Source organism: Pseudophryne corroboree, chromosome 10 (genome assembly GCF_028390025.1).
Source record: "Pseudophryne corroboree isolate aPseCor3 chromosome 10, aPseCor3.hap2, whole genome shotgun sequence".
Classification (NCBI taxonomy): Eukaryota; Metazoa; Chordata; class Amphibia; order Anura; family Myobatrachidae; genus Pseudophryne; species Pseudophryne corroboree.
In genome coordinates this window covers 227639418-227651925 of record NC_086453.1, presented here as the reverse complement: position 1 = coordinate 227651925, position 12508 = coordinate 227639418, and the positions used below count along the sequence as shown (strand labels likewise).

The window sequence follows — 12508 nt, the reverse complement described above, 5'->3', positions numbered from 1 at the left end:
TCAACATGGACAAATGGTCAACATGGACAAATGGTTGACACATGAAAAGGTCAACATGGCTTTTAAAAAAAAAATATATTTTGAACTTTTTCATACTTTACCGTCCACGTGGACTATGATTGGGAATAGTAACCTGTGCCGAGCGCAACGGTAGCGGAGCAAGGCACCTTGCCCACATTCACTCGCCATGCAAGGGGACCCGGTACACTAATTGGGGTTCCTGGTCATGTTACGCAAAAAATGACACACACAAAAAAAACTGTTCAAAAAGCCATGTTGACCTTTTCATGTGTCGACCATTTTCATGTGTCGACTATTTGTCTATATCAACCATGTCAGTGTCAATCAATAGTGGTCAACCTAATGACTGTCGACCTTAACATGGTCAACCATTCATACCAGAACCCTGCAGGATAATGTCACAGTGCAGCACCCGGATCCTGTCACTGCGGAGCAGCCAACTTCTGCCCTCACCCTCGTTGTGCCGCCTCTAAATGCCAGCTGTCAGCTTTAAGAAAGTAACAGCAATCCCTTTAATTACCGCACTATTTTTTTTTGTATTTTCTGAATGTTCAGTAACTTGGTTTGCTGATAATTGTAATTTATCTAGAGAATGAGAGTTGCAACCACTCGCCCTTTTCACTGAGAGAGCGTGGTCCCACTGGTGATCATAGTCACAGCTTTTCATAATTGGGTTGTTGGTAAGGAGTAGCTGTGAGCAAGAGAGAGGGACTAGGAGTGTGATTCTTATCCAGCTGTTACTCAGTGACTGATCACATAAAGGTGACATGTGCCTGGGAAGCATCATTCACTCAGGATTGAGTTCTTCAGCAAGGGAAACACAAGGTCACACAGGGCAAAAACCATATTTCTTTGTGCCAGTTTTACAGAGAACCGTCCACCACCAGAAGGTCTCTGACATGGCTGCAGGGTAAAAGTGTACAAATGGGGTCAGCACAAATGGAAGGAACAATAAGGTTTTGTCACAGTACCTAGAAAATGTGTTCATAATTATAGACATCAGAGCAGAACATAGTAACATAGTAACATAGTAACTGAGGTTGAAAAGAGGCAAAATGCCCATCGAGTTCAACCTGTATTCTGTATTAAGTTGAGTTGATTTTACTGTACCTGCTGAAGAATGTTTTATGACTAGTTAACTATAAATCATGTTACACCCGGATTAACATGTCAATATTTGAAATGTTGTAACCTTGGATATCCTTTTCAATCAGAAATTCGTCCAATCCTTTTTTAAATGCATTTACATAGTCCACCATTACCACTTTCCCTGGCAAGGAATTCCAAATCCTTATTGCCCTAACAGTAAAGAACCCTTTCCTCCGTTGCGTACCGAACTTTTTTTCCCTCCAGCCTCAACTAGTGCCCACGTGTCCTAAACAGAGTTCTTTTAATAAATAATTCCTCTAATAACTCTTTGTAGTGCCCCTTTACATATTTGAAGACATTAATAATGTCTCCTCTTAGACGCCTCTTTTCCAGTGTATACATATTCAACCTAGTAAGCCTTTCGTCGTAATCCAGTCCCTTTAGCCCTTTAATCAATTTAGTAGCTTGCCTTTGAACCAATTCGAGTTCACCGATATCTTTTTTTATACAGTGGTGCCCAAAACTGAACACAATATTCCAGGTGCGGACGTGCCAATGATTTGTACAGCGGCAGGATTACATCCTCGTCCCTTGTCTCAATTCCCCGTTTTATGCACGCTAGCACCTTACTTGCCTTCTTTACTGCGCTTTGACATTGTATACGGTTATTAAGCCTATTATCAATGAGTACCCCCAAATCTTTTCCAAAACTGTTACCCCTAGACTTTCCCCGTTTAGTATGCAGGGCCGTTTCTTGGGGCAGGCGAGCAGTGCAACCACACTGGGCGCCCGCCGCGGCACTAACTGTGGCTCCCTGCTTCCCCCTCCTATTTCTCCCCGAGTAACCCGCTCAGGGGGCGGAGTTTCACGGAATGATGCGGTTGCGTCGTTACGTCACGACGCAACCCCATCACTCCGCGAAACTCCCCCCCTCCCCGAGCGGAGTACAGAGGGGGATCCAAGTTAGGAAGAGGGAAAGGCCGGCGCGAGGAGCGACTGGTGAGGCAAGCCGAAGAGCGGTAATCGACTCTGTAAGTATCCTCTCTCTCTCCCTCCAATGTGTAAAATGGGGACACCTGCCGTAATGTGTGAAATGGGGACTCTTGCCTGCCATAGTGTGGGGATTTAATGTATCAAGGGCATTGCGGTGTGTGGCATAATATGGTGCAGGGGGCATTACTGTGTGGGGCTTTATATGGTAGAATTTTTTTTTCCTGTGGTGGTCGTGATCTGTTGGAGCAGGGTCAAAAACTGGATTGTGAGGTAGTCTTTTCAGACGAGGCCATGCCCATTTAAATGAGGCCACACCCATTTAGATGAGGCCATGCCCCCTTGTCGGGTGCGCGCGCAAGTTTTTTTTTTTTCATCTAGGTGTGTGGGGGGGGGGGGATTTTTTTATGTCATGGGGTGGCGCATTTTTAAATCTCGCACTGGGAGCCAAATTGGCTAGAAACAGCCCTGTTAGTATGTAGGATGCAAGTTTGTTTTTAGTCCCGAAATGCATAACCTTGCATTTTTCTGTATTGAACCTCATTCTCCATTTAGATGCCCAGATTTCAAGTTTAGATAAATCATTCTGCAGAGACTCCACATCTAATTCTGAATTAATTACCCTACACAGTTTAGTATCATCTGCAAATATTGAAACTGTGCTTCAGGCCTTTTTCTAGGTCATTTGAAATATGTTGAACAGTAGTGGCCCGAGTACGGACCCTTGTGGTTTTCCACTGACTACTGGTGTCCAGCTTGAAGACTTCCCGTTGACCACTACTTGCTGTACCCTGTTGTCCAGCCAGTTACTCATCCATGTACAAACAGTTTTTACTAGGCCAAACTCATTTAATTTGATGATTAGTCTCCTGTGAGGCAGTGTATCGAAGGCTTTTGCAAAATCTAAGTAGACCACATCCACTGCTTTTCCTTGGTCAAGATTATCGCTCACTTCCTTGTAGAAGTTAACTAAGTTAGTTTGACATGATCTGTCCCTCACAACCCATGCTGGTTCTTGCTAATAATCTTAGTAGTCTGCAGATACTCCTGTATGCTATCCCTTAGAATTCCTTCCAATATTTTCCCCACTATAGATGTCAAACTAACCGGTCTGTAGTTATCCGGAAGATTTTTGGATCCCTTTTTAAATAATGGAACTACCTCTGCTATACACTAATCCTTCAGTACCATACCAGATCTAATTGAACTATCGAAAATCAAGTATAGGGGTCTTGCTAGTTGTGACCTAAGCTCCATAAGAACCCTCGGATGAAGGCCGTCTGGGCCAGGTGATTTATTAATCTTTATTTTGCATAATCTCTCCCTGACTACTTCTTCACTTAAACAAGTATCTAACCACGAATCCATGCTGTCGCTATTGCTATGCACTACTCCCACCGTCAGTTCTTCTCTGGTGAATACTGATGAAAAAAAATGTATTCAGTATTTCCGGTTTTGAGTCATCATCATTTATCAATACTCCAAATTCATCTTTTATTGGACCTATGTTTTAATCTTTTACTGTTTATGTATTTTAATAAAAAATAGGATTGGTTTTACTCTCTATAGCAATTTGCTTTTCGTTTTCAATTTTAGCTGCTCATTGCTTTTTTGCCTCTTTTATTGCATGCCTTGTAGTACTGGAATGAATCCTCCTTTCCATTAGATTTAAATGCTTTGAAAGCACGCTTCTTTTTATCGTTTTCTTCCTTGACCTTCTTGTTAAGCCACATCGGTTTGAGTTTAGTACTCCTGCGCTTACTGCCCATGGGAATAAATTTGTGAATATTGCTATCTAGCAGCCCTTTTAAAGCATCCCACATTTCCGAAGTGTTCTTACCATGAAACAAAACTTCCCACTCAATGGGGTAAATTTACTAAGATGGGAGTTCTATTTGAGATGGGATGTTGCCCATAGTAACCAATCAGATTTTACTTCTCATTTATCTAGCACCTTCTAGAAGATAATACCTGGAATCTGACTGGTTGCTATGGGCAACATCCCATCTTAAATAGAACTCCCATCTACCCCAATGTTGTTTAGTGCACATCTCAGCATGCTGAAGTTAACCTTCCTAAAGTTAAATGTTTTTGTTGACCCCTTATAGCTATGTTTCCTAAAACTGATGTCGAATGTGATCATATAGTGATCACTGTTACCCAAAGTCTCCCCAACTTTAGTATTTGATATGATGTCCACATTATTAGTAATTACTAGATCCAGAGTAGTTTTACCCCTAGTTGGGTCCTCGACTAATTGAGCCAAGTAGTGATCCTTTAACATATTTAAGAACCTGTTGCCCCTAGCTTTAACACATTAATCGTTACTCCAATTAATATCAGGATAGTTAAAATCCCCAATCACTAGGATGTCCCCCATTCCCGCCGCCCTTTCGATTTGCTGCAAGAGTTGTTCTACCTCATGTATGCTAATATCTGGCTGTTTGTAGCATGTGCCTATAACTAGTTTTTTTGCATCAATACCCCCAGTTGAGATTTCAACCTATAGTAACTCCACATTATCTCCCGTCCCCTCATAAATAACCTCCTTTAAATATGGTTTAAGAGATGGTTTAACATAAAGACATACACCTCCTCCTCTTTTGCTTGCCCTGTCTCTCCTGAAAAGAGAATACCCCTCCATGTTTGCAATACCTATAATATCATACTCAGCCTTTGATGCTAACAATTCCAAATCTCCCATTTTACTTGCTAGACTTCTTGCGTTTACAAGCATACATTTTAGTTTAGTGGTTCCCTTATCTGCTTGATTTTTTTAAAGGTATCCTATCATGGTTTACTACAGCCTCCCTAGAGTTACTCTTACTAACTAACTTTCTCGCTCCCTTTCCAACCCCACCATACTTAATACTGCCCACCTTACTCTCCTCTTTGATCAACCCAGAGTTTCGGCCTAAATTCTCCGCCCTGACATAAGTATTTTCCCTCATGCTACGTACATCCTTTTCTAGATGCTGTAATGATGACACATAAAAGTTGTTAGTTAATGTTTTGGCAATACCTGTGTTACTACCCTTTTTAGAACCCATGCAAGTACCCTTGCCCCTGCCGGCTGCTCTTTCCCTTCCCCTTTCTCCACCCCCATTTAGCTCACTACCACCATCCTTACTATTCTCGCTGCATGATCCATAGTTTCTAACTAAACCCTCTCCCCAGGCTCTTTGTTTAAAAGTTCCTCCAACCTACTAACCATCCTTCTCCCCAGCACCACAGCCCCCTCCTCATTCCGGTGCAATTCATCACAACAAAAAAGATGGCACCTGACTGAGAAGTCCGCCCAGTGTTCCAGGAACACAAACCCCTCCTTCCTACACCAGTCTCTAAGCCACACATTTACCTCCCTGATCTCCCTCTGCCTCCCTGGGCTAGTGCGTGGCACTGGTAATATTTCAGAGAATATTACCTTAGATGTCCTTTCTTTTAGTTTCTGGATGAAGTCCCTATAATCTCTCTTAAGGACATCCCACCTACCGCTAACTTTGTCGTTGGTGCCAATGTGCACCAAGACTGCCGGGTTTTTCCTAGCCCCTTCCAACAATCTATCTACCAGGTCCGCGATGTGCTGTATCCGAGCACCCGGGAGTCAACAGACCATATGGCGATCACGATCCTGGTAGTACATTTCCCTATCTGCCTTCCTGATGATAGAGTCCCCTACCACCGCCATCTGCCTGGGTGCCTCGCTAACTTTCATCCCATCTGAGCCAGAGGAACCACTCCTCCGGTTGCTAGAGGGAACAGTCTCCTCCGGCTCCGTCATTTCCTTGCTATCATCCAATGAATCTTCGTCCAATCGGGCAAAGTTGTTCGGGTTTGATAGATCAGAGATGTCGTGCCTCCCCCTCTTATTCTTCCTTCTAGCAGTGACCCAGCTGGCTACCTGATTACCCTTGTCTATCGGTGACCCCCTCCCTGCAACTCCTACACCGTTCTATCAAAACTTTGCTTGAGATTATGAAAATCTCTCAGTCGCGTAATGGTCTGCTATAGATCAGTTTCCTGGGCTTCCAGGGCAATCATTTGCATACATCTCGTGCATATGTATTTGCACTGGGTCGGCTGCTCCAGGAGAGCATACATCTTGCACGACACACACTGAGTGAGATTCTCAATCACGGCCTCTCCCATTTTTTGAAAACTCAACTCCCTATTACCTTCTGAAGAACAATGCAAAACAATACAAAACTATGCAATACGATATTGACTATGACCTAGCTGTGAAGAGAATCAATATCCACAACACAGCAGAAACAGTCAATTCAATCACATACACAATAAAGTAGATAATCAATACTTATCTGAGTGGGCTCTCTCCTGCGTCACCGATACTCCTCGCAGTTACTCCAGCTCTCCGCACCTCCTTCACTTGCTGCCGTGCACCTGGCTTCCGGCACCTGCTTCATCCAGCCGGCTTCAAGCACCTGCTTCGTCCACAGTTCACAGTCCTCACTCACGCAGGCTGTGGCTGCAGCAGCACACACTCACCCAGCAGCAGCCCTCACACCCTTTCTCTCCCCTAGCAACACACTCTCACTCACACCCTGCAACAACACTCACACTCTTTCTCACCCCCAGCAGTGCCCACTCACTCACTCACCCAGCAGCAGCAGCCGCCCTCTCACTTCCTTCTTTCACACACTTTTTCACACACTCCCCTAGCAACACACTCTCACTCACACCCGGCAACAACACTCTCACTCTTTCTCACCCCCAGCAGCGCTCACTCACTCACCCAGCAGCAGCAGCCGCCCTCTCACTTCATTCTTTCACACACTTTTTCACACACTGAACGTGACCTCACACACTTACTTGCTCACTCACACACTCACTCACACTCAACTAGTTGCACTAGCAGTAATGGTAGGGCAGTGGTAGGGCCCTCACACTCACACACTTTCCCTCACTCCCACACACACAGCAGCGCCAGCAGCGTCAGCACACAACCAGCAGCGGCCTCACACACACCCAGCAGCGGCGGCAGCAGCGATCCTCCCGCTGCCCGCTCCGCTGTACTCAGCCCGCTTCCCGGCACTCGGCCTCCTCCCGTATGTGTGTGCGCGCCCGATCGTCACTTCCTCTCCGACCACAGCGCTATGCACCTCCTCCCCTAAGTCACTGCCAGTCACAGTGAAGCCATGTATGACATGCTAACAGGCTTTAAAAGCTATCAAATTATAGTTTTACACTGATTATTTGCTGCTACAGCTGCTCTGCAATGGTGGAACAATGGTGAATTAAGGGGCTGATTCAGGTTGGTTTGTAAAAATCACTATTTGACGATTTCTGCACTTCTGTGCATGCGCGCATGCCCCTGCACATATGTACTTAGATTGCAATCTAAGTCCCCGCGGGGGGGGCAGTGACGTTGCAGTCCGGACAACAGAGGCGTGTCTGGACCGGTTGTGGGATGGGCCGCTGCCACCCAAAACATGGCGGCCCGGTGACTACTTGGGCTGCGGAGCCAGGGGGTACCCTAAACATGCAATCGCTTTGCTGTTTAGCGAAGTGCTCACATTTTAGCAGGGGGGGGGGAGGACCCGGTATGCGAGGCGGACTTGCCCTGTGCTGGGTGGCCCCCGCATGCTAGTGGAAGGAGTTGTAGTTTTGCAAACTTTAGCAAAACTACAACTAATGCTGAATCAGGCTCTAAAATGGGATTGGGCACTGCCTATCATGGGGAGCTTGGATTAAAACTGGAAATTGCTGTGTAGCGACACATACGCAATGCTCTTTCAGTGGGTACATGCCGGTCACTCTAGTAGCAGCAGCTACACTACAAGTCCTTATGTTTTTAGGCCAGAGTGTACAACTCATGGGTCAGAACAGGGCTGTTTCTAGCCAATTTGGCTCCCAGTGCGAACTAAAAAAAAAATGTCCCCCACCCCAGAAAAAGAAGTGTGATCTTGCTTAAATGGGCATGGTCTTGCAGGAAAATACTACCTTAACCATATTATGCCCCAAACAGTAATGCCACTAGCAGCATATTATGCCCCACACTGTAATGCCCCTTGCACCTTATTATGCCCCGTGTGGTTGCATGGCTGGCCTGGTTCTAAAAAACGGCACTTGGTCAGAACGGTAGTTGAAGTCCCACAATTTGTTTTTAGGGACCAGTATATTGGCATCACACAGGGACATGGAGAATACCAACTCCAAAAAACTTAAGTACCACTGCTTTATACAAACAAAAGTAAGTGAAGAATGGTGGTTTCAAATGTATGTTAAGATACAATGAGCGGTATAAAGTTACCCACGAAGAAACAGCCCAATGTTTTGCCAATATTTTTTTTCGGGCTATCCAATTAGCTCATTCGAATTTTTGTATATACAGGGTTGGCCATTAACCGATAGTGGCCAAACATCAACGGCTAACTAACGATGATCGATGGTTTTGCCATCAATGGCAGAGAGACAATGGTTCTCTGCCATCGATTGAGGTTACTAACAACTCATCCCTGTCCTCCCTGTTAGACTCACTTCTCTCTCCTATTCTGTCTCCCTCTCATGAACAAGCCACTTCCCTATACAATGCCTCCCTTATTTCTGCTCTTGACTCACTGCACCGACCACTCACCCTCACAAATTAACACCTCAACCCTGGCACACCAAATGCCCCAGATATCTTCAAAAAATGCTCACGTACTGCTGAGCGACAGTGGAGGAAATCAGACTAATGTAGTCCATACACTTGTGCGATATGGGATACAATCCTTCGATTTCGACAGCATATGTGCTGCACTTAATATTTATCGAATCGCGGTGCGATCGAATGCTGTTTTTTACCACTTTCCATTTATCACACTGCGATGTGCGATATGTGAGGACAGGAGCCGACTTCCTGGACACTCCTCTTTCCCCCACTGCGCACATAACTGGAGAGGAGGCTGGAAGCACGCTGCTGAGCTCCCAAACAGCGCACAAGGTAGACAGGCTACACCACTGGCCACCAATGACTATTATAATGTTTTACCACCACTGCCCACCATTATGCTGCTCTACCCATAATTATACTGGCCCACTGCCCAAAATGCTGCCCCACTGTAAGCTGCTGGCCGCGCCCTAAACGCCATTATACTGCGCCACTGCAAGCCACCATTATGCTGCTGCACCCACCATTTACTGTCCCACTGCCCAAAATGCTGCACCACTGCAAGCCCCTGGCCGCGCCCTAAATGCCATCATACTGCGCCACTGCAAGCTATGCTGCTGCACCCACCATTTACTGTCCCACTGCCCAAAACGTTGCACCACTGCAAGCCACTGGCCGCACCCTAAACGTCATTATGCTGTCCCAATGCAAGCCACAGCCCACCATTATGCTGCTGCACCCTGCACACCAATGTATTATCACAACATATTTCAGATAACTCACAGCAGTAACTAGAAAACAAACTTTATTTAACCAGAATAATACTAGAAAATAAACTTTATTTAAGTTATTTAACCACAATAATACTAGAAAACAAACGTTATGTAACCAGAATAATGGAACTTTTTTCATGTTTATTCATTTTCCTTTATTTGCATTCTGCAGATGTCCTATGAGAGCCGTGATTTCCTTTTGGGCTTTTATCAGCCTGTACCGTGAGGAGGAGTGTCTGTGGCTGATGTCCTCACCAGACTACAGCAACAAACAGAAGAGGGAGGCTGCTTATAACCGCCTGGTGGAGTACTTGAAGCCCACCTACTTTGCTGCCTCGGTGGCCTGGGTCTGGAAGAAAATTGCCAATATACGGACAGTCTTTGTAAAAGAGAACCACAAGGTGGAGGAGTCCAAGAGGTCAGGGGCCGGTGCAGACAAGGTGTATGTGCCACAGCTGTGGTAGTACAAAGAACTAAACTTCCTCCTGGAGAAACAGTCAGCTAAGGAGTCCCTGGTGGTGATGGCAGAGTCCGAGGAGGGAAGTCTCGATGTGGTGGAGGCCGAAGGGGTAAGTTGCTTTTTAATTGTTATTACCTAATATATTCCTCCTGCCATGCCACATCTCCTTTCCCATTGAAAAATGAATTATATTTTTCCCGGACCTCTTTTGCCCTTGCAGTGCCGAGTAAAGTTACTGCTGGTGGTCCCACCGAGGAAATCGGCACTGTCACCACTGACTGGTTGGGGTCTTCCGGTGCTGCTGGGAGCAAAGGCATTTACCTCGTGGCCTTGCGTAAGAGCATGTTGTGCAGTATACAGCATGCTGTTACTACACAGTCAGTTTTGTCCAGCCTCATGTTCATGGGTTTGTGGAAGATCCTTAACCGGTTGCTGAGAATGCCAAATGCATTCTCAACAACCCGACGGGCCCTAGAAAGGCGGTGGTTGAAAATGCGCCTATCGTGGTTCAGGACTCTTTGCTGGTAGGGCTTCGTTATGTGTTCGTGCAGTGCGAAGGCCTCATCTGCCACGAACACAAATCCCAGGCCATTCTTTGTTTGCTTCACAGGCAGCAGATGAATGGAGTTGGTGGTGAGCCTATCATAGAAGCGCGTATTTTTCAAGGATCCACCATCTGAGCAACGACCATTTTTCCCAACATCCAGGAAAATAAATTCATAGTTTGCATTGACCACCGCCATGAGAACAATGCTAAAGTAGCCTTTATAATTGAAGTAGTCCGACCTGCTGTTGGTGAGTTTGGTGATGCGCACGTTTCCTGTCTATCGCACCACCACAGTTTGGGAAATTCCAGCGCCTGTCAAAGTCCTCTGCAATAGCTTTCCATTCTTCCACACTTGTAGGGAACTTTAAAAGAATTATTATTTTTTTTAAATATTTACTAAATATGGATTTTTTTTACCATACAGACACCTGAAGACCTCAGCCGTACCCCTAACCTCAACAAAACATCATCAGAGGAACAGAAATCTCCACAGTTACAGAGTTACAGGGTTCCAGGAGGAAGCCACGGAAAACTAAATTTGTGGAAGGCCCGCTACTGGCCTGTTCACAGCTGCTCTGGAAACCTGATGAATATGATGACTTTGCGTCATATGTTAGCAGAACCATGCGTAAAGTTTCCGAGCAGCACCAAGTAGAGTGCCAGCACCTGGTGTCACAGGTTTTGTACAAAACACTTACAGGACAGCTGACACCAGAGTGGAACGTTCATGGGCCAGAACCTCAAGCACCTGCTACTCATCTCCATTTGACCTTCAGTTCACCACTCACCTACTCTTCCTTCAGTACCCATCCTCCTCCGCATCCCCCATCCACCTACCCCTCCTCCACTTTCCATCCTCCTCATCAAACCAGCCACCCTTCCTGTTATCGTCAACCCCCACCTCCATCCACCCACCCTTCCCCCACGATCCAATCTCCTCAAACCAGCTACCCTTTCCAAGTCAACCACACATCCACCATCCCCTCTGCAATTTTGACCTCCTTGATGTCACAGGGGGGACAAGAGGAGGCGGAGGAGACAAGTCTCTTTCAAATGTAGGGTAATTCTCATTTACTGCTGCCCTTGTTATACATACCAACAGATGTGGTGCATTCTGATACTACGGTGAGTGTCAACGCTTTCAGGCGGACAATGCACACATGCTGCTAGGGACAGATTGATGCTACCGGGGATCCATCTTCCTGCCCCTAGCTGCATGCGTGCATTGCACCCCTGGCACCGGTGACACTCAACACCGTAGTATCAGAATGCACCACATCTGTTAGTATATATAAAATTCCTGCTGCCCTGGTATATACTGCGATAGATCTGGTGCACTATGATATTCGGTGTTTTAGTCGCTTTCAGGTGGACAATGCACACATGCAGCTTGGGTCAGGTTGATGGTGCCGGGGAGCCTGAAGCCGGGCCTACCTGCATGTGTGCATTGTGCCCCTGAAACGCTGCCACTCAAAAAAACACTGTATATCACACTGCGCCATATTTATATACTAAATTAAAATTTGAAGAAACATTAATATAAAGTTCTAGTGTTTGAAAAAGTTCTGCCATGTTGGCCGCATATTTATAAAAATACTTATGTTTTGATATATATCTACACAATTTTTTTTTGGTTCACAAGTGTATTCATGCACTTATATATTGCAGCAGATGTGGTGCATTCTGATACTATGGCTTTGAGTGGCAACGCAGCCAGGGGCACAATGCATACATGCAACTTGGTGCAGGTTGATGGAACCGGGGACCCATCTTCCTACCCCAAGCTGCATGTGTGCATTGTGCCCCTGGCTGCGGTGCCACTCAATGCCGTAGTATCAGAATGCACAACATTTGTCGCTTTATATAGCTTTTTTTTTTTTTTTTCATAAATGTAATGATGCACATGTGCTGCATTATGAAAATGTGTTTGCTAAAGTTTAGCCATGTTGGCCACATATTTAATAAAATTATGTCTTGAAATAAAAAGCACATTTTTTCTACCAAATTCAGTTTGAAAA

At 45.5% G+C, this 12508-nt stretch overlaps 1 long non-coding RNA gene across 1 annotated transcript in view; it reads left to right on the top strand.

Annotated features, from left to right (window-relative positions):
• The window catches only part of LOC134966416 (uncharacterized), a 55619-nt gene extending 43446 nt beyond the window's left edge, over positions 1-12173 (top strand). The window contains exons 2-3 of the long non-coding RNA XR_010188645.1: positions 9656-10052; positions 10915-12173. This is a non-coding gene — a long non-coding RNA (uncharacterized LOC134966416). The remainder of the gene's footprint in view (positions 1-9655; positions 10053-10914) is intronic.
• Positions 12174-12508: the final 335 nt, after the last annotated feature.